Source organism: Bos mutus, chromosome 1 (genome assembly GCF_027580195.1).
Source record: "Bos mutus isolate GX-2022 chromosome 1, NWIPB_WYAK_1.1, whole genome shotgun sequence".
In the NCBI taxonomy this organism is placed as follows: domain Eukaryota; kingdom Metazoa; phylum Chordata; class Mammalia; order Artiodactyla; family Bovidae; genus Bos; species Bos mutus.
In genome coordinates, this window is record NC_091617.1 from 58,909,104 (window position 1) to 58,931,758 (window position 22,655).

Genomic DNA, 22,655 nt, shown 5'->3' on the forward strand with positions numbered 1-22,655 from the left:
TTGGAATATCCTATAGGAAATGAAAGGATAAGCTATGAGGTAGCAAAAGAAATAGAATTAGTATCTAGAACATATAAAGAACTGGTATTCAGGATTTACTTAGAAATAAAAGAAACTTCTTTCCTGAGAAGAAGAAACTGAAAGAATATTAAGAATTAAGGATACTATTCAATACTCTATAATGACTATATGGGAATAGAATCTAAAAAGAGTAGATACATGTATAACTGACTCACTTTTCTGTACAGCAGAAACTAACACAACATTGTAAATCAACTATACTCCAATAAAAAATTTAATTTTTTTTTAAAAAAGGAATTAAGGGATAATCACTTTGGTTTCTTGAGCTGAGATCAATTGATTACTTGAAGACTTCCTTGCAACTTCCTATCAAACTGAAACTTGCTTTAGGGGTAATAATCATTGGTTGTTAGAAAATTTTTTGAAAGGAGATAGAAAAGAACAGAATTAAAAGATGACTGACAATGACATATATATCTAAGTATGCATACAAAGTATTCCTAAAAACTTCTGCTCTAGTAACACTAGTATTGTTAGACAAAAGCGAAGAGATATAATAAAAATATATCCATCACAATTGCTGTTAACTTCATATTTGATAAAACAATCAAAACACAAATAGAAAGTACGGGCTTCCCTGGTGGCTCAGTTGGTCAAGAATTCAACTGCAATGCAGAAGACCCGGGTTCAGTCCCTGGGTTGGGAAGATGCCCTGCAGACGGCACTGGCTACCCACTCCAGTATTCTGGTCTGCAGAATTCCATGGACAGAGGCGCCTGGCAGGCTACAGTCCATGGAATTGCAAAAAGTCGGACATGACTCAATGCCTTTTACTTTTTCCAACAGAAAGTACAAATATAATGATTAGAATGACTTCATTAAGTAAAATAGAGAATATCAAAAAGATTAATTCAGGTAGTTTCTACCACTGACCTTGAATAAAGTCTATTTAAAGAAATACAGACCAAGATTGATATCTCTTTTAGGATCTATTTTGTCAACTTTCTTATAATGTTGTCTTCACTACTGGAGGGGCTTTCCTGGTGATTAAGACAGTAAAAAATCTGCCTGCAATGTGAAACCCAGGTTCAATCCCTAGGTTGGGAATATCCCCTGGAGAAGTAAATGGCTACCCACTCCAGTATTCTTGCATGGAAAATGCCATGGACAGAGGAGCCTGGTGGGCTACAGTCCATGGAGTCGCAAAGAATAAGACACGACTGAGTGACTAACACTTTCCACTACTGGAAGAATAGCAGAGAAACTGAAGGAAATTAGATGAGCAAAATGGCAAGAATATTTATGGAAACATTATTAGGGCAAGAAAAATTTAAAATGAGAATGTATTCTTGGAAAGTGTCAAGTATAATTTAATTAGACTTAGAGAAACAAGTCCATCCACTCCATTTTTTCCAAAACAGAATCTAAGTATTCCTAATAGTAGAGCACAGTATAGTTTCTCTAGTATTAAGATTATACCTGTTTCTTCAATAATGTAAATGGTTTTACTCTTTTGTAGTATTATTTTCAACCACAAATCATAATATAAGTATTTCCTGATAGTTGCACACACACCAAAAATCAGGCAATAGCACAACCTGTGTCTGGTTACTAAAAGATGGTAAAGCTTTTACTATTTATTTAAAGTATCCATGCTATAGGCACTGTTAAATGCAGCTATAAATTACAAGGGGAGAGTTTCTAATGAACTATAACAACAGATTACACAGCTGTGCTTAGCTGTCCAAGGCCATTTATTAAGTTAAAACAGAGTGCAACATTATTATCATGACCAGATGTGATGAAGGCCCAGACTTCCCACAAAACACGAATATCTCTATACTAGAAAGAGGACATCAAGACATATACCTAAGTAAAGAATTTCCCTTAATGACCAGCAAAATAAAGAAATTCTGGAAACTCATCTTAAATTTCCAGCAATTGAATGTATTCACACCTTCCATAGATCCCACTGTTCTGTTGATTTGATGCTTTGATAGCTTCATCAGTATACATTCTATTATGGATATGTCAGAGACCTAACATCAAATATTCAAATATATATGTGGTGGTGGTGGTTGGTGGTTTAGTCACTAAGTCATGTCCAAACCTTGCGACCCCATGGACTGTAGCTAGTCAGGCTCCTCTGCCTGGGGGATTCTCCAGGCAAGACTACTGGAGTGGGTTGCCATTTCCTTCTCCTATACACACATATCCATTAAGTGTAAAAACTGGCCACCTTCAGATTTTCATCATCATCATTCTTTGCACAATTAATGATGTTTTTCAAAGCACTTATATATTTACTACTTCACTTGAACCTCAAAGACTGTGTAAAGTAGGTGGTGAAAATACACTATTGTAAAGATTAAGATTCTGAGACATAGGAGTCAAGTGATTTGTCTGAAATCATATTATATGCTAACTTCTTTTTATTTTTAAACATGCTTAAATGCTTTCATTTCAATATTTTATTACCTTATTAAAAATCATATTGTACCTAAAACCTATTACATAAATCAGCAAGTATTTATCAGTCAACTTCTATAGGCAAGTCTTCCATTCATGCATAACTGTTGTTATAACTAATTTGTGAAATGGCAGGGGTAATATTAGAAATATTTAACAAATGACACAGAAGGTACCAACCAAAGAAAATAAACACTGAACAAAGTGAAACACATCACCTAACTTTTACCAAGGGATATCAGCTATGTTAGCAGCCCTGACATGGAATGATCTATACAATTTGACTTGATATCAAAGTGTAAGTCATAATGTCTATCTGGCCTAAAATGCTAGATAATTATCTAAAGATTTTTTACAACATGTAGAAAATTCTAGTAGCATGTGACACAAAATTAAATAAACTACAAATGTAAAAAAAAAACAAAACAAAAAACCCTTGGTGCCAATACTCAGAAATATAAAATCACCACCAAAATTAGTAGTAATACCTTTAAACATTTTAATTTCTTCATACATGTATAGCCAAATATACTTAATTTAGTAAAAAGCATAAGTGGGATTTTTAACATGCTGCATGCTAAGTTGCTTGAGTTGTGTCTGACTCTTTGTGACCCTATGGACTACAGCCCACCAGGCTTCTCTGTTCAAGCAATTTTCCAGGCAAGAATACTGGAGTGGGTTGCCTTGCCCTCCTCCGGGGGATCTTCCTGACCCAGGGATAGGTCAGGGATAGGACCCAAGGATAGGTCATGGGATAGGACCCAGGGATAGGTCATGGGATAGGACCCATGTCTCCTATGTGTCCTACATTGGCAGGCAGGTTCTTTACCACTGGCACCATTTGCCTATTTTGGAAATTTCATATAAATGAACTCATTTTCTTTAATTTCTAAATAATAATTTTGTCACTTAATAGAAACTTCCAAAATTCTAATACTAACTTATAATCAAAGGATGTGCTTGCAAAATCTCTGCTTTCTAAAATTTATAGTTTTGTCACTAAGCACAGAGATACTTAAAAATATTTAAAGAAGGCAGTGGCAAACCACTTCAGTATTCTTGCCTTGAGAACCACATGAACAGTATGAAAAGATGAACTGAAAGAGGAACTCCCCAGGTCGTAGGTGCCCACTATGCTACTGGAGATCAGTGGAGAAATAACTCCAGAAAGAATGAAGGGATGGAGCTAAAGCCAAAAAAATACGCAGTTGTGGATGGGACTGGTGATAGAAGCAAAGTCCAATGCTGTAAAAAGCAATATTGCATAGGAACCTGGAATGTTAGGCTGATGAATCAAGGCAAATTGGAAGTGGTCAAACAGGAGATGAGAAGAGTGCACATCAACATTCTAGGAATCAGCGAACTAAGATGGACTGGAAAGGGTGAATTTAACTCAGATGACCATTATATCTACTACTGCTGGCAGGAATCCCTTAGAAAAAATGGAGTAGCCATCAGAGTCAATAAAAGAGCCCGAAATGCAGTACTTGGATGCAATCTCAAAAACAACAGAATAACCTCTGCTCATTTCCAAAGCAAACCATTCAATATCACGGTAATCCAAGCCTATGCCCCAACCAGTAACGCTGAAGAAGCTGAAGTTGAATGGTTCTATTAAGACCTACAAGACCTTCTAGAACTTACACCCCAAAAAGATGTCCTTTCCATTATAGAGGACTGGAATGCAAAAGTAGGAAGTCAAGAAACACCTGGAGTAACAGGCAAATTTGGCCTTGGAGTACCAAATGAATCAGGGCAAAGGCTAATAGAGTTTTGTCAAGAGAACACACTGGTCATAGCAAACACCGTCTTCTAACAACACAAGAGAAAACTCTACACATGGACATCACCAGATGGTCGACACCGAAATCAGATTGATTATATTCTTTGCAGCCAAAGATGGAGAAGCTCTATACAGTCAGCAAAAACAAGACTGGGAGCTGGCTGTGGCTCAGATCATGAACTCCTTATTGCTAAATTCAGACTGAAATTGAAGAAAGTGGAGAAAACCACTAGACCATTCAGGTATGACCTAAATCAAATCCCTTATGACTATACAGTGGAAGTGAGAAATAGATTTAAGGGATTAGATCTGATAAAGAGTGCTTGATGCACTATGGACAGAGGTTCATGACAGGAGAACCTCCTGTCAGGAGAGAGGAGACAGGAATCAAGATCATCCCCAAGAAAAAGAAATGCAAAAAAGCAAAATGGCTGTCTGAGGAGGCTTTACATATAGCTGTGAAAAGAAGAGAAGCGAAAAGCAAAGGACAAAAGGAAAGATATACCCATTTGAATGCAGAGTTCCAAAGAATAGCAAACAGAGAAAAGAAAGCCTTCTTCAGTGATCAGTGCAAAGAAATAGTGGAAAACAATAGAATGGGAAAGACTAGAGATCTCTTCAAGAAAATTAGAGATAGCAAGAGAATATTTTATGTAAAGATGGGCTCAATAAAGGACAGAAATGGTAGGGACCTAACAGAAGTAGAAGGTATTAAGAAGCGGTGGCAAGAATACCCAGAAGAACTGTACAAAAAAATCTTCATGACCCAGATAATCACGACAGTGTGATCACTGACCTAGAGCCAGACATCAGGAATGTGAAGTCAAGTGGGCCTTAGAAAGCATCACTACGAACAAAGCTAGTGGAGGTGATGAAATTCCAGTTGAGCTATTTCAAATCCTGAAAGATGATGCTGTGAAAGTGGTACACTCAATATGCCAGCAAATTTGGAAAACTCAGCAGTGGCCACAGGACTGGAAAAGGTCAGTTTTCATTCCAATCCCAAAGAAAGGCAATGCCAAAGAATGCTCAAACTACAGCACAATTGCACTCATCTCACATGCTAGTAAAGTAATGCTTAAAATTCTCCAAGCCAGGCCTAAGCAATACGTGAACCATAAACTTCCAGATGTTCAAGCTGGTTTTAGAAAAAGCAGAGGAACCAGAGATCAAATTGCCAACATCTGCTGGATCATGGAAAAAGCAAGAGAGTTCCAGAAAAATATCTCTTTCTCCTTTATTGACTATGCCAAAGCCTTAGACTGTGTGGCTCACAATAAACTGTGGAAAATTCTTCAAGAGATGGGAATACCAGACCATCTGACCTGCCTCTTGAGAGATCTGTATGCAGGTCAGGAAGCAACAGTTAGAACAGGACATGGAACAACAGACTGGTTCCAAAGAGGAAAAGGAGTACATCAAGGCTGTATATTGTCATTCTGCTTATTTAACTTACATGCAGAGTACATCATGAGAAATGCTGGGCTGGAGGAAGCACAAGCTGGAATCAGGATTGCCAGGAGAAGTATCAGTAACCTCAGATATGCAGATGACACCACGCTTATGGCAGAAAGTGAAGAAGAACCAAAGAGCCTCTTGATGAAAGTGAAAGAGGAAATTGAAAAAGTTGGCTTAAAGCTCAACATTCAGAAAACTAAGATCATGGCATCCGGTCGCATTGCTGCTGCTGCTGCTGCTGCTGCTAAGTCACGTCAGTCGTGTCTGACTCTGTGCAACCCCATAGACAGCAGCCCACCGGGCTCCCCCGTCCCTGGGATTCTCTAGGCAAGAGTACTGGAGTGGGTTGCCATTTCCTTCTCCAATGCATTAAAGGGAAAAGTGAAAGTGAAGTCGCTCAGTCGTGTCCCACTCTTAGCGACACCATGGACTGCAGCCTACCAGGCTCCTCCGTCCATGGGATTTTCCAGGCAAGAGTACTGGAGTGGGGTGCCACTGCCTTCTCCGCCGGTCCCATTACTTCATGGCAAATAGATGGGGAAACAGTGTCAGACTTTATTTTTCTGGGCTCCAAAATCACTGCAGATGGTGATTGTAGCCATGAAATTAAAAGAGGCTTACTCCTTGGAAGAAAAGTTATGACCAAGCTACATAGCATATTAAAAAGCAGAGACGTTACTTTGCCAACAAAGGTCCGTCTAGTCAAGGCTATGGTTTTTCCAGTGGTCATGTATGAATGTGAGAGTTGGACTGTGAAGAGCGCTGAGCGCCGAAGAATTGATGCTTTTGAACTGTGGTGTTGGGAGAAGACTCTTGAGAGTCCCTTGGACTGCAAGGAGATCCAACCAGTCCATCCTAAAGGAGATCAGTCCTGAGTGTTCATTGGAAGGACTGATGCTGAAGCTGAAACTCCAATACTTTGGCCACCTGATGCGAAGAGCTGACTCATTGGAAAAGACCCTGATGCTGGGAAAGATTGAGGGCAGGAGGAGAAGGGGACAACAGAGGATGAGATGGTTGGATGACATGACCGACTCAAAGGACATGGGTTTGTGTGCACTCCAGGAGTTGGTGATGGACAAGGAGGGCTGGCATGCTGCGGTTCATGGGGTCACAAAGAGTCGAAACGACTGAGCGACTGAACTAAACTGAAATAATATCATATTCTATAAATATATTGTTTTGGAGTTATATTATTCCATTTCTCTTAATTGTTGTTCACAGATGTTTAACAGAGCTGGCTAGATCTTTCCAATAGTTTTTACTGTATGTATTTGTCTACTATAAATAAACATGCTCTATACATATTTATGTGGTTTTTTTCTTCATGAACTATGCCTTTTATCCTTATAGTGCCCCTTTTGATAACAATGCTGTCAACTTACATTTTCCTATTTTCTTTTTGTTTGAATTTGTGATATTTTTTATGTTCACCACTTTACAAACAACATTTCTTTATAATTTTGACATAGGTATTCTTGTAATAAAATCTGAGTGGCTTTTTAATTCAATCTAACATCTTTTTTAATGGAAGAATTTAGTCCATTACATTAAATATAACAATGTGCTTAATATTGTATCTTCCAATTATATTTATTTCTTATCCTACATTGTTGTTCTCTTAGTTCCCTTTTCTGGATTTTTTTTTTTTTTTTTTTGCTTAAACAAGTGGCTCTGCATTCTTTTTTCCTTGCTGCTAGGAAAGTTCTAAAGGATGTTCTATCATGCTAATCTTCCCTTTCTCTACTTAAGTAAGAGGTTCTATTCCCCAACTCTTTCTCCTAAATAAATAACATGTTCAGGATATCCTCGCTTTTCTTCCTCTTCATTTCCTTTCTTCTTATCTCCTACCACTCATTTTCACCCTCTTTTTACATTTCTCTTGTTTACTCCATCAATTAAGTTTTTATCAGTTTAGCACATTAAAAATTTTCTTTATATAAATACAATGCTTATTTCAAAAGCCTGAAATTGTCTATTTCATTACTATTATCTAGTAATTCCCAAGAAGGGTAACCATCAAACAATTGCACTCATTTCCCTTGCTAGTAAGGTCATGCTTAAAACCTTGCAAGCTAGGCTTCAGCATTATGAAAACCAAGAACTTCTTGAAGTTCAACCTAGGTTTAGAAAAGGCACAGGAAACAGAGATCAAATTGCCAAACAGAGATCAAATTCGCTGGCATATTCGATCATAGAGAAAGGAAAGGAATTTCTGAAAAACATCTACCTCTGTTTCATCAACTACACTAAAGCCTTTGACTATGTGGATAACAAACTGTGGAAAGCTCTTAAAGAGATGGGGATACCAGACCATCTTACTTATCTTCTGAGAATCTAATGTGGGTCAAGAAGCAACAGTTAGAACCCTTTATGAACAACTGTTTGGTTCAGAATTGAGGTGTATGACAGGGCTGTCTGTTGTCACCCTGTTTATTTAAACTATACGCTGAGCACATTATGAGAAATGCTGGGCTGGATGAATTACAAGCTGGAATCAAGATAGGTGGGAGAAACATCAACAAGCTCAGAGGTGCAGATGATACCACTCAAATGGCAGAAAGCAAAGAGGAACTAAAGAGCCTCTTGATGAGGGTGAAGGAGGAGAGAGAAAAAGCTGGCCTAAAATACTAAAAAAACTAAGATTATGGTATCCAGCCCCATTACTTCATGGCAAATAAAAGGGGGAAAGGTGGAAGTAGTGACAGATTTTCTCTTCTTGGGCTCTAAAATCACTGCAGGTGGTGACTGCAGCCATGAAATCAGAAGACAATTGCTTCTTGGCAGGAAAAGTATGACAAACCTAGACAATGTGTTGAAAAGCAGAGACATTACTCTGCCAACAAAGGTCCGTATAGTCAAGGCTATGGTCTTCCCAGTGGTCACGTACGGTTGTGAGAGCTGCATCATAAAGGCAGAATGCCAAAGAACTGATGTCTTTGAACTGTGGTGCTGGAGAAGGCTCCTGAAAGTCCGCTGGAGAGCAAGGCGATCAAACCAGTCAATCTTAAGGGAGATCAACCCTGAATATTCACTGGAAGGACTGATGCTGAAGCTCAGTGTTTTGGTCACCTGATACAACTGCCAACTCACTGGAGAAGTCCCTGATGCTGGGAAAGATTGAGGGAGAAGAGGGCGTCAGCAGATGAGATGGCTGGATGGTATCACTGATGCAATGGACATGAACTTGGGCAAACTTCGGGAGATGGTGAGGGACAAGGAGGCCTGGCGTGCTACAGTCCATGGGATCGCGGAGTCAGACACAACTGGGAGACTGAGCAACAACAAGCCATCTATCTTTATCTCTTAAATGAAATTATACACACAACACACACTCACACAATTATAAATAAATGTTCATTGTTCACCACTATTTCTTTTGCTTTTCATCTGGAAATCTATGCCCTGGTTCATTTGTTGTTTGCTTATAATTTATTCTCAGGTCTTGCATAAGGAATAATAATTCTATGTTCTGAGTTTTTAGTTTTCCCTATATGTATTTCTTTCACCTTGACTAGCAAATGACAACTTTCTGGGCACTGAAATTCTTGGCATGTAGTCTTTCTCTTTTTGCAGTCCATTAATGTCATTCCACTATCTTCTTGCTTCCTGTGTTAGAGATACAAAGTTCTATGATACTTTAATATTTTACCCCTGTATAGGAGAAACTTGTTCTTCCTACTTGGGAATTTATGTTTCAATTTGAGAGTTCAGAACCTTTATCAAGACATGCTAAGTGTGCCTTGTCTTTCAATCAAGACCATAAATCAATAAACCCTTTCAATTCACAGACTCTGATATTTCTTAAACACAAAGAAATTTTCTTCTATTATTAATTATACCTCTCCTCCTTCTGTTCTTATTTCTCCCTCTGTAATTCCTATTATTCACATTTTGATTTCTAAACTATCCTCCAAGACTCATCCTTGGAGTCTCATCAAGATTTTCATCATGTTTTATTTTTGTGCTATGTACTTTGATACCTCATACTTGGTCTTTCAGTTCACTGATTCACATTTCAACAGTGATCACATTCTCTCCTGATTTTTCCACCAAGTAGCTCACTGAGATATGTTTGTCTTAGTATCTGAAATTCTTCTTTGATCTGTATTTGTATTTCCTTAAGTGCTCTTGCTATATTTCAAAATTCAGGTTTCATTTATTTTTGCCAACATTACTAGTTGCTTAGAGTATGTGCTCTTAATTTTCCTGCCTGATCTTCCTCTCTCCCTTACTATTAGGTCCTTTTAAAAAGGATTATTTTTTATTGATATCTCACTGGAGCTCTGATTTGGTTGTTGGAGTATCTTAAATGGCAAAAGTGTTAACACTCGGAGGAAAGAAATGTAGACAGTCTACCAATTCCCTGCCAGGTCATGAGGAGGTAGATCACTGTTGCCTTGTTTCTGAATTTTCTTTCAGCCTCCGGGACAGAGAAAACTCAGCCAGTGCACTCAGCTACTTTGACTTTTTAGATAGCTGGAGAGACTTGGATATATAAAACAGGCAAAAATTAACCTTTTCTCATTGTGGTTCACAGGCCTCTGAAGCCCAAACTCTTGGTTACAGTGTCTACTGTTTCCTGATCTTTATCCCTGAACTCCAGTACTGTTCTCTAGTTGCTTGCCCAGCTGAAGGAAGAAAACCTTCAAAGCAGTTTTTCTCTGTCCCAGGTGTCATGGCAATTGTTCATAGATCTCAGCAGGGATTTGATACCAAAAGTCAGGAACTGGAAGTGAAGGAGCAAATTGCCATACCTAGGTCAAGTTGTTCTCTGAATCCTTAATTTTAAAAATACTGGTGGCACGGGGTGGGGGGCACATATGAATCTGGAGTTATCTGGGACTTTGTTATAATTATTCCCAAGAATCAATACTTCTCTCACAAAGTACACTCTTGAATATATAAAAATGGCAATAAGCTCTCTTTATGTTCTTAGGTACAAATTCAAAAAAAAAAAAACACTACAGCTATTAATCATTTGAAGTACACTTTAATGAAATCCCAGTTTTAATTATTCTAGGACATAATTATCTTTTGTTTTGGAAACAACAAATCAATGTGCTGCTGTTTCAGTTAGTAGAAAGACAAACTACAACTTCGGCCAGTCATGTTAAGTCTCCTACTGTCCAACTAGCAAGTCTTATAAACAAGAAAAAGCAGGTCAGTTGTTATATAGGAATTAAACATCCATCCTACACAGTGGCTTATATGACACTACCCTCCATATTGTTCATAGCCCAATTACCTTTTTTGCTTTCTAGGAGAGCTAAGGATATAACATCAAGAACATTAAAGTGTTTCACTGGACTAGACTTCTAAACATAATAAGGTAAAATAATCTAAAGCTCTGTTCTGTAAGTGTGTGAAATTTTATGAGCTTATGTTTTTTTAAGAATTAGGAAGCTCATATATAATGCTAAAAATCTCATTACAATCTATTAAGTGCAAAAAAATACTCTGGACTGTTTGTTCTACTATCCAGATAGGAATCATATAGGATATGAAATTTGGATTTCATCCTTGAATCACTAGGTAATGTAATTCTGTGTACTCTATTCAATACAATATCCTGAATTGATTGTAGTAGATTTGCTTTACCATTGATGGGCCATATCTGATATATTTCTTTTCTGAATCACGGTAAATACAATTTTTTATTGGAACTTCTGCCATGACAGAATTTCATTAAGTATCTAAAACGATAGAAAAGCATGTGCATGTGTAAAAATATTTGGGTCTTAGAAAAGTACAGAGAAAGACTATATTAGGTAATAACAACTGGAACAATGCTAAATTTGAACCAGTCAACAGAAAATAAGGAATGATAGCCTGGTAAGCAAGGATCAAGGTAATCTTTCAGGAAAGTTATGAAAGAGTCTAATCAACATTGAATCCTCCAATGTGCCAGGGACTGTGCTAAGCACGAAGGCTTCACAGATTAATAAAATATGGTACTGCCCTTAAGGATCTGCAGGTCAGTGTAGTATAAATGTGAATGCTATCGTTCCAGGTGATGAATGTCAAAGAATGGATGCATCCAATTCTGCATAATAAAATTGATCATTACACAAATAATAGAAACAGAGGAATACATGACATGAAATTACAGAAAAAGAACAATCATTTATTTGGGGGTTTTATACACTCTGGCAATTCACTTTATAACAACTGCTGAAATACCTGAATCAGAAAGGTCTGGAATCCTGTTCATTTTTCAGCTCAAATCACCCCTTCATCATAATATTGCCTTGTTCTCAAACCTTTGCTAGAAGAAAGATTACTGAGAGGCTGAATTTTCAAAGGTATTTCTCTAAGCATCAGATAATATAAAGGGAAAGTAAGATGCAAACAACATAGTTGTTGAAAAGACTAGGTACTACAGGATGTCAAAAGAACAAGAACAAAAGAGTACCAATGACAATAAACTTGAAGGGGAAAGATGTCACACATAAACTGGATGTACAAATGCATATTGTAGTATATTTCTTAATGCACTAGAAATGAGTCTGAAGAAAATATGAGAGATATTGTCATAAGGAAAACTAAAGACACATATGTGATAGTGTAGCTCTTCCATTATTCATTGAGTCTGCACCACCATATATATGTAATATAGCTCAACAATGAATATTACCTCTTAAAAACGTTTGAAGTCTCCAGTGCCTTGTAGAAAAAGGGTGAGTATGCATTCAGGTATACCTACCTGTATTTGGTTTGGTGTCATTAAAATTATTTTAAATTAAAAAACATCACCGTAAAAGTTTATATAATTCCCTTTTCACTAACTCATGTGGGCAATCATAAATATAATCCAAACTCATGTATATTAACTTTGCCTGCACTGATCATTTGAACCCATTATTCCAATAGAAATGCATTCATCCTATCAAATAAAATTAAACCTTTCTTTTGGTATAGCAACTTGGTATAGAAACAAATGAAGGAAAAGTTACTGTTACTTAGAGGAGTCTAGACTCTATTCCACCTTAAGTCTGCTAGAGCCAGGCTCCATGAATATGGGAAGAGGAGACATCATAAGCTACATTACAAAATGAAATGAAGTAAAATTAGGCTATAATTTAATTTGTTTTACTCATCAAATCCTCAGCAAAGCTAACAGGTGTTTTCTCATATTTAAAAACTGGACAGCAGACAAAAACTTGTACTATAAATGCCCTTCAGAAATAGTGATTTCAGAATTGAGGGGCACATGGTAGGTACTCAATACATGACAGCTATTCTCAGATTTACCCTATAAGCTTTTGTGCTAAATTGCATTTCTTGGTAATGCATCTAAATTTACTGGCTAATTTTAAGTTAATATTGATGATCATGCTTTTTGTGCCAAAACCATAGCAGCCTTTGTATCCCAAACTCTAGGTGGCCCCTATTTAAGCCAGTTGTTGGTTCTGAAACATATATAGGGGTTCAAACAACAAAAACATTGGTGCCTTCCAAAGTCAGTAGGATTGACCAAAGTTTTCAATATGTTTCTATTCTGCGTCACCCTTATTTTCCGTATGATCCCAGTTCTTGGTTCCTCAACCTGTTCGATTGAGGTCTCCTTTTTGACCTCTGCCTTCCCAGTACTCCCAGGGTCTAATGTTTCCTTTGACCTGCTCCTACTCATTTTCTTCCATCTGCTTTTATATGTTACCCAGCTCCAATGCTGCATCCGAACAAATCAGGCAGCAGCCACCCGGTCTATCCACTGTTAAAACCTTCAGACAAACTCCCTCTCAGGATCTGTACTTCTAGACTGAAGTTAATTTAAAAACAAACTTTAGCACAGCAAACATTCCTCCCACTTACAGCTCTTTCACATTGTGCCCTTCTCTGGAACCTTCTCCAAATCCACTATGTCTTTCTTGAAATAAAATTACCAGTACTAATCAGGGTGGGTATTCAGTGAAAATGGTCCCATGAGGGGCATGAGGAGTGATTAAGACCTTTTCTGGAGTTGGACTTGAGTTTGCATTTCCACCTGCTATATTCTGTGACTTTTAAGAAGTTACTTAACCTTCCTGAGCTTTAGTTTATCTTTAAAAATGACATAACAACAGTGTCTCTCTCAAAATATGCAGATATAACCAATGTCTGGTACCGAGTAAGTGCTCATAAATGTTGGCTACTGTAGTTGTTATTGTTATCATTGTTTAGTACAAGAACAGAATGTATTTTGTTTTCTTCTCACTATGCGTACAATCAATAAGCTTGCTAGTATTTTTGGTACCAGTGCCATTAGGAAAGGGTCTACATTAATTCCTCAGTACATGGGCTGGGTTTCAGTTAACTTCTATTATAAGCCTCCTTTCTAAATATCTCTCATTTTCCCCCTTATTTGCATGCATTGAAGTATTCATATTACCTTTTCTGCACTATGGTTGATTTAAATTTTTTCATTTCTCCCAAATAGCTTGGGTGTTCATTTGCTTCAGTTGTGTCCAACTCTTTGCAACCCTATGTAGCCCACCAGGCTCCTATTTGTCCAGGGGATTCTCCAGGCAAGAATACTAGAGTGGGTTACCATGCACTCCTCCAGGAGATCTTCCCAACCCAAGACTGAACCCGCATCTCCTGTGTCTCCTGCACTGTAGGTGGATTCTTTACTGCTAAGCTACTGGGGAAGCCCCCCCAAATGGCTTAGCATTGCCTAATACATTGTTGAGTTTATTGTATATTCTATTAGGTAATTTATAAAATGTTAAGAGCAGTACCAAGAATATCAAGAGTTATGGATAGGTGTATGAGAGGGAGGTGAACCAAGAATTATATAGCTTTCTCCAGATAGCTGCTTCCATTTGTGAACAGGTAAAGGGTTTGATGGTTTTGAGCCTCTCACTAACACTCAGACTAGCCAAAGGAGCTTGAGTCAATCAAAAAGAAACTGAGAATGAAATTCTAAATGAAAACTTTAAGGTCATCATTAAACAAATACCTACAAGTAGGTACACAAAAATTGTGTGCAATTTGTTTCTGTATATGACAGCAGAATAGTTGCAAAGGCTTTTCTAACACAAGTTCTTCCCACTATTCTTCATCAAAATAGAGTCAACTTCCTTAGTCTATCTTACTGTCCTTCCTGTGTAAATCTATCCCTGGGTAGGTACAATGTAGAATCAAAGATCAAATGCAGCAGTTAAGAATTACCAGTTTTATAAGGTCTATATGGAGATGGCCCCTCATTACTCAGTTTATTTATGGTTTACTTTAAAATAGCACAAAAACCAAGTTAATCTTCTTTCTTCAAATATATCTATCCATATATTTTACAGAATTAGAAAATGACTCTGAGATAATTTTGTTATTACCTTTCTCCACTTAAGCAACTTATACAGAGTGAAATGCAAAGAATCATGTTTATAAATTATATTACCAATATATCTACTTGAGTGAAGGTGAGCTGGTAAAAATTTATGTAAACTAATAGACTTATTATAGTTACCAACTATAAAAGATTATCAGTACTTAATATTGTGGCTCTTAAACTTGTACTACTATACTATATTTAAAAGCAAGTATCATTAAAATGAAACTTTTATCCAGGGCTGAAAGTAAAATGCAAAGACAAATATTTTACATATACTCTTTCCTGTGCCCCTCTGCACATCACATCTAGTCACATTACCTGAAGATAAATAAAGATTCAAGTATCAAAAAACCACACTCACAGAACAGAAAGAGACCATGAAGATGAAGGAAGTGAAGGTAGAGATCCAAACAGATCATGTAACATGCCTAAGATCATACAACTGTATGATCTTAGCTGAAGCACTAGATCTAGAACAATCTTTCCAAACTCTACATCTGAAATTTTTGACAAAGTGCAATAAAAAGATAATTCAACATTAATATATGAGGGATTAGCCAATAAGTTAGATGTTGTCCCCTCAAGTTAAAAACTGTTGGACTTAATGACTTCTCCCTTGATTTTATATTCCTGGAAAATAAATTTAAAATAACATAAATCTGTAAAAACTGACTAGAATATCAATTACAAACAAAATGTATACCCTTTCTTAAATCAAAACCATGTAAGAAATATTTTTAATGCCTAAAGGAAGTCAAAGATTTACTGGTTTGTGTGTACATGTATAGTAGTGATGGGGTTTGTTTCGTTTTGTAAATTGTTTGAGGTTCCTTTTGTGATGTTAATTTGTATCCCCAAAATGGAAGTACAAAGAAAATGAATTTCTGATAATTTATAAAGCACTGTTATATATAAATAAATAAGTCTCTAGAAACAAATATCAGTAAGAAAATGGTTGCCAATAATTTCAAAACTAAAAATCTGAGTTTTAATATTGTGTGAATAATTGAAAATAATTATTGTTTATTATTATTTAAAAGAAAACATTTTTTTAAAAAGGTCAAAAGTAATTGAAAAAGAGATTAAAGCAGTCTACTTGATTCTCTAAACTGTGTGTGCATTTTTCCTGAAGTGTATGTTCATGAGCTGACAGTAGAGACAGGCTGCCTGCTTTGTTTGACTATAGTTCTGTTTACCTCATACTGTCAAGAATGGATTTTGACACTCACAGTATTAATACTGCTATTTTTATTGATATAATTAGCACTGCTATAAATAATTCCTCGGCCTGGCATATCTAAGTATATCATTACAATCAGCAATATTAGGGCTTCTTCTTCTTCCATGATACCTCAGAAACAGACTGCTGGCCCAAACAACAATGGTGACTTCATGATGTGGAAGTTACGGGAAAAAAAAAATTGCCCTGTCAATAGAGACTACTGTTTTGTGTATGACTTCACTAAACAAACGAGTTTATATTTGTTTGAAACTAAAGTTTCTCACCAATCTGCTGTTTCAGTTTCACATCTCACCATATTGCACCTAAAACATGCAATCTGGATTCCTGTTGCTACTCTCCCCATCCCCCCCAATAGCTCAGGAATGGGTTTGAAATATGAAGCTTCAATATATAAAGCAAAAGAATTAAGACACCCAAAATTCAGAATGGGTGGGTGAAAATAAGTGTGCTTGAAGTCACTTGTATAACTGCCAATGGGTGGCCCACTTGTGAGCTTTTGATCATTACACTGAAACAAAATCAAAACATATTTTATCCTGCCTCGAGATCAGATCAGCTGCAACAATAACCTTATCTAGACCTTGAATAGTTTGTTCATAAAACAAAGTGGGGTGACTGACCCAGTACATACTCAACACAGAATATGAAGGCCAAAACAAAATGACAATACAATTCAAAACAAGTTTGTGGAAATTTTAGGCTAGTATATATTAAACCTTTCTTTGTCTCTCTATCACTTGACAGATGGTTAGCCTTTACACAGCCTAGTATCTCTGGCAAAGAAATGACTGTGTCTAGCCAATAACACCCCAAATTTTGACTTAAAATGCACTGTAGACATACTTGCACTTACCTTAAAAATATGAATATTAATAGAATTAGTCATTATTTTATTACTATTGAAATTTGTCAGATGTCAAGATTTTATCTTTTACTCTATGAAATACTTCTTTTTCAAACTTGCAACTATCTTATTATGTCAATCCAGGGTTAGAACAATTCTTCACTTCAGATTTTATTCATTTTATGTGCTGCTTAGTAATCATGCTTTGAAAAACTTCCTTGGCACTTCCCTGGCAGTTCAGTGGTAAAGACTCCTTACTTCCACTGTACGGGTTCAATCCCTGGTCAGGGAACTAAGACATAAAATCCCACAGGCCACGTGTACTGTATGGCCAAAACAAAGCAAAAAAGTTTCAAAAATAAATTTTAAGCCAAAATTAACACAAAATTTACTACGTTGTTACTCAGAGCAAAATTTTGGTAGGTAACAAAGTGTGTTCAACAAAATCACCTGGGAACTTTGAATGCCTACCACAAGGCAGGACTAGAATTATTTATCTAGGACTGAAATAAATCTTTATTCAAAAACTGATCACATATAAATATATAGTTACATGCACATAAACACACATTGATCAACTATCTTTACTAGAATTAGAAAAAGTTCCTCATTTTTAACATTCTATCAATCATTCTTTGCTTTCTAAAAAAGATTTCAGCTGAAACAATATGCTCTATTAGCTACACTCTTGTTTTTTGTCCTAAATCTTCCTTCCTATTGATAGCTTTCAGATTCTGCCAGGTCTGTACTCAAATAGTCACAGGCACTCTCAAAGTTCTCTGAAGTGTATTAACATGTACTCTTTCTCGAAGAGTTGATTACTGCTACAAATTAGCATAGAGATCTAGTGTAGGTAAAGAAATTCAAGCTCTTCACAGCAGGGAACGGAAGAACTGGAGGTAGGATTGTGTGAACTCATATTTGACTAACAAAATAAAATTCACTGTGTTAGAGAAAAATAAGAAAATCAGAACTTGTTATTTGAGAACTGTGAACTAGGTTTTGGAAAAGTGAGACACCCACTACTTGAAGTAACAAACTCACTGCTAAATCTACTCCCTTAACCAGGCACCAAGTTTCCTTCAATTAGAAACCTAGGATTTTTACACCTACAGACTAAATGATTAAAGTAATGCTAAAATCTTCTGTAATGTTCCTCTTGAATTACAAATGGGCTATTAAATCAGAGAAGTGCCAATCAAATGCTTTTGTAGTTTGAAGGAAAGGTTTAAATAACAAAGCATTTTTTTTGCAGGCCTCTCTCTTTTTCTCTCTTTAAAGTCACCTATAAATTAGTTACAACAAATTTCCATCTTCTCTTGATAAAAACCACAACTGAAAAAAAGATTTAGGTACTTGATTTTTCAGACATATTCTTAAAACTAACTAAAAAAATTAAGATATTCTAGATTATGTTTTACCATAATTTGCCGACAAAAGCTCCATAGGAATTTCAGAGTAAATTCCAAGACACAGATTTTTTTTAATATAAAGTAATATTTATTTATTTCAAAGGCATGCTTAAAAATAAAACCCTATCTGTTAAAAAGATCTACTGAAATGTATGGAGAATGTTTCATGACAATAACAAAAGGTACAAATCAGCAATAAAGTACTGTAAAGTCCTCCTTTCTTATCATTGGCAGTTGATGAACACCTCCCTGATCCTTGAAATGAGAAAACAGCTAGGTTTTAAAGTTTCATACAAAAAAACCTTCTTCTAGTAATCTAAATACACGATGTGTATGTGACATTACAATGAAAACTCCACAGGGGCAGAGAATTTTTTTTTCTTGTTCACTGTCACATCCCAAGTGTCTAGAACAATGTCCAGAACAGTTAGATGAATTTAAATATCCATTTCAGAAACAAATTATTTCAGAGAATAAGTTAGAGCCCATTAAGCTACACTTCTATATTCCAAATGTTTTGAAGAATCTCTTATCATTTATTGTAAAATATCTGGAATAAGTTATAATTCATTTATAAATTTTAGATCCTTCTACAGGAACTTAGTTGTATCTTTTATTAATCTTCTGAAATGACCTAATTTTTTTCTGGGAATTCCAATTTGGTTGGAAAGTCTCCTGAAGACTGACTCTGTGTCTGTCAGTGGCTCAGTTGTGTCCAACTCTCTGCAACCCCACGGACTGTAGCCCACCAGGATCCTCTGTCCAAGGAATTCTCCAGGCAAGAATACTAGAGTAGGTTGCCAGTCCCTTCTACAGGGGATCTTCCTGACCCAGGGATCGAACTAGGGTCGCCTGCATTGCAGGCAGATTCTTTACTGTCTGAGCCACCAAGTAAGTCCCTGAAGACTGACTACTGAGATAAAAGTAATTCATTTAAAATGTTCCCCACCTTTGGACTTTATTCCTATATGGAGTAATAAAAGTTATATTAATTTGACAACAAGAGTAGCTGGATATTTGTGAACCTCAAAAACTTGCTGACCACTTCCGACACTGGCATCACATTAACAGTAGTTCTGAACAACGTCCCTCTTCCTCCCACCATACACACACACCAAAATTATAACCCTCACATGTAAATCGTTCTTTCCTCTAGTAATCCATTTAAACTCATAGTCTTTCAGTAGCCACTTAAACGCATAGTCTTTCAGTAGCCACTTACTAGTAGCTAGTATACGCATTAACTACCTATTTTCTTGGTATAGTAAGAATTTTAAAATACTGGCACCTTAAATGAACTAAACAGGTAAGCACAAAAACTTCTTCCTAAAACTGGATAAAATTTGACAATTTTTAAACTTCTTTCTTCAGTCTGTTAAAACTGGGATCTCACCATGAAAGGGCGTATTGCTTTGGAGGCTGTAGCCAGTTAACTTGTCACCTGATCTTCATAAGCAAATTGCCTTTATTCCCCTGGTCTATGATATCTGATTTTACAAAGCCCAAAATACCCAACTGCTAAACTCACTGGGCAGCTAATTATACTTCTAGAAAACTCACTTTTTTTCTTCTCATCTGTTTATTTGAGCACCATGTATTCTTAAGCCTTGACAGCTAAACAATGAGTAACATCAGCAGTTCTTCAAGGGCAACTTCAAAGTTTCTCAAGACTACTCCCAAGAAGACACAATGAATGGTATTACCATGTACTATATGTGCACTCGATACACTCTGATTAAGAATGACAAAGAGCAACAAGGGCATTTAAAAAAATAATGTAAACTGTTGCTGTGGTTTTTTCCTACAAACAAGGGAAATGCAGGACTTAGTCAAAATTGGACTGATCAAATTTATACGTGGGGGTGTGGTGGGGTGGAAGGGTTTAACTATTCCCAAGTGATAGCGAAGGGTGTATGGTATTAGGAGCAACAGATAGGAAAGTCATTTATGAATTTGTTGCACGCATGCACAATTATAACAGATTATTTAATGTGTAAAGCTGGAGAAGTTTTTTTACAAAGCAGTCATAATTCATGTTTTAAAACTTTCAATACCAACAACAGTAACTTTAGAACAGAGTTTGCTTGGAAACATTGTTCTCTGTTCATTTTCTTGGCTGAAATTTGCACATGACCACAGGATAAGAAAACTCCACTTGAGCAACATTTCGGTTTTTCTAATGCTAAGCAGCTGAGACAATTTTCACAAGTCTAGAACATTAACAAATTCAACTTATCTTGGGCCAATGCTGATTTTGAAGACAGTACTTAACCCACCGGCTGCTTCTAAATTACTTCCTGATTCATTCAGATTTTTATTGGAGAACTGTCATCCTGCTACTGACCCCATTCAACTGGGCTGCCTTAAGAGATCAGCGGATTACCGCGCTAGGTAGGGTAGCTGTACGCCATATTGTGTTTTCCGCTCATGTTTATAGTTTGTGTGCCTAGCATATGTTTGTGCAAGTGTGTTTATCAATAGAACTTTTAGAAAATCCCTGCCTCCTGCCTCTTCAGCATCCTTAAAAAGGATAACAGCTTCAAGAGGGGCGGGGCGTGGGGCGGGTGGTGGGAAAAGACCAGAATGCCACACGGATAGTAATGCATTAAACAATGTAAAACAGTGCATTTCTTTCAAACTTTTAAAAAGCTTCCAACCGTTTCTCTCGGCTATTGAAAACCGTAAGCATTTTTTTTTTCTTTTTAATGTTTCCACGGGGGCCCACAGGAGGAGAGAGAGAAGGAAAGGAGTGTCTTCCCTTCCCAAGCCCCCTCCTCTAGAGTCGTAGCAGCGAAGCAGGCGGCGGCCGGTAGCTCGGGCGTCTGGAGGGGCGTCCAGCGACTCTGGGGCCAGGACCCCTCCCGCCCCCCAGTTCTCAGAAGACGCTCCAGAGACCGCCAGAGCCACGGCAAGCGGGGGGAGGGCGAGAAGGGAGGGGGCGGAAGACAAGCGGGCGCCTCTAGTAGCTCCTGAGCCCAGGCTAGTCCCCCTCAGCTCCTCTTCTTGGAAGCGGCAACTCCAGGCGCGGGGAATAGAGAGAAGAAGGCAGAAGACTCGTTTCCAGCTGCGGGACGCCCCGCCCGCTCCTAGGACCCAGGACCCTCCCGCGGTCCCTCCCTCCGCGCGGGGTCGGGCGAGGCCGCCGCCTCAGCCCGGCGCGAGGAGGGGCGCCTAGAGAAGGGGGAGCGAGGCGGGGCGCCCGGGGGAAGGGGCGCGCGCTCTGCGGACCAACGGCCCGCGGGCTCGCCACTCTAACTCGCTCCCCCAACCCCACCCCGCGCCCCTACTTGCCCGTCCCGCCGCCCCCAACCCCAAGCGCCTCGCAGACGCCCCGTCCCCCACGGCACGCACACACCCCTCCCGCCCGCCTCACAACAAATTAGAGTTTTTGGCGTTACCTCCTCGCGCTCTTTAATCTTCTTTCCTCAACTCCTAAACTTCCCCCCGCCCCTACCTCTTCGGCAGAAGGCCCACATTGGGCGCCTCACATCGCGAACCCTCTATCTTTTCCTACTATTGGGTTGTTCTCATGCCACTCTTCGCTTCAATGAGCCAATAAGGATGGGACGCCCCTCGTGAGGTTGCCGCCCATAAACAAAATACACTCTTCCTCCTCCCCTTCACCTGTCCCCACCCCATCTGCCTCTTCCCTCATCTCTACCAGCTTCGATTGGACTAGGAGAAGCCCAATCCGCTATCCCAGACACACATTGGATCATGGAAACTTCGCTCAGAGGACTGTTAACAGGTGATTGGTCAAGAGTCTTCCCACTTCCCACCCTCTGCCGCACCTTTGCCCACTCTGGAGAGGTCAGTCATATCTCGTTGTTCAGTGATCCGAGAGTTAGGAGGCAATTGGCTGAGAGAGCCCGTCAGACTGGACTGGGGTGAGTCGTGATTGGTCAACACACACATAATCAAGTTTGGTTGTCTACTCCTCCGCCCCCCCCTTTTCTCCACGCCCCCCGCCCCCTCCCGACTGCTTTTACTTTCTACGCATTTCTATTTCCTCCTTTATTTATTTATTTGTGATAAACTTAAATGACCCGGCGACGGAGGCGGGACTCGAGGCGAGGCCGAGGATGACGAGCGACGGCCGGGGGCCAATTGCC

General features: G+C 38.1%; 1 protein-coding gene across 10 annotated transcripts in view; it reads right to left on the bottom strand.

Moving 5' to 3' along the window:
* Positions 1-22,021, bottom strand: part of ZBTB20 (zinc finger and BTB domain containing 20) — an 865,400-nt gene extending 843,379 nt beyond the window's left edge. For 7 of the 10 annotated variants that reach the window (XM_070369724.1, XM_070369601.1, XM_070369666.1 and 4 more), the window contains exon 1: positions 21,942-22,021. The gene's annotated coding sequence lies outside the window, so the exon portion shown is untranslated. The remainder of the gene's footprint in view (positions 1-21,941) is intronic. The other 3 variants (XM_070369629.1, XM_070369720.1, XM_070369713.1) reach the window with 1 other exon arrangement.
* Positions 22,022-22,655: the final 634 nt, after the last annotated feature.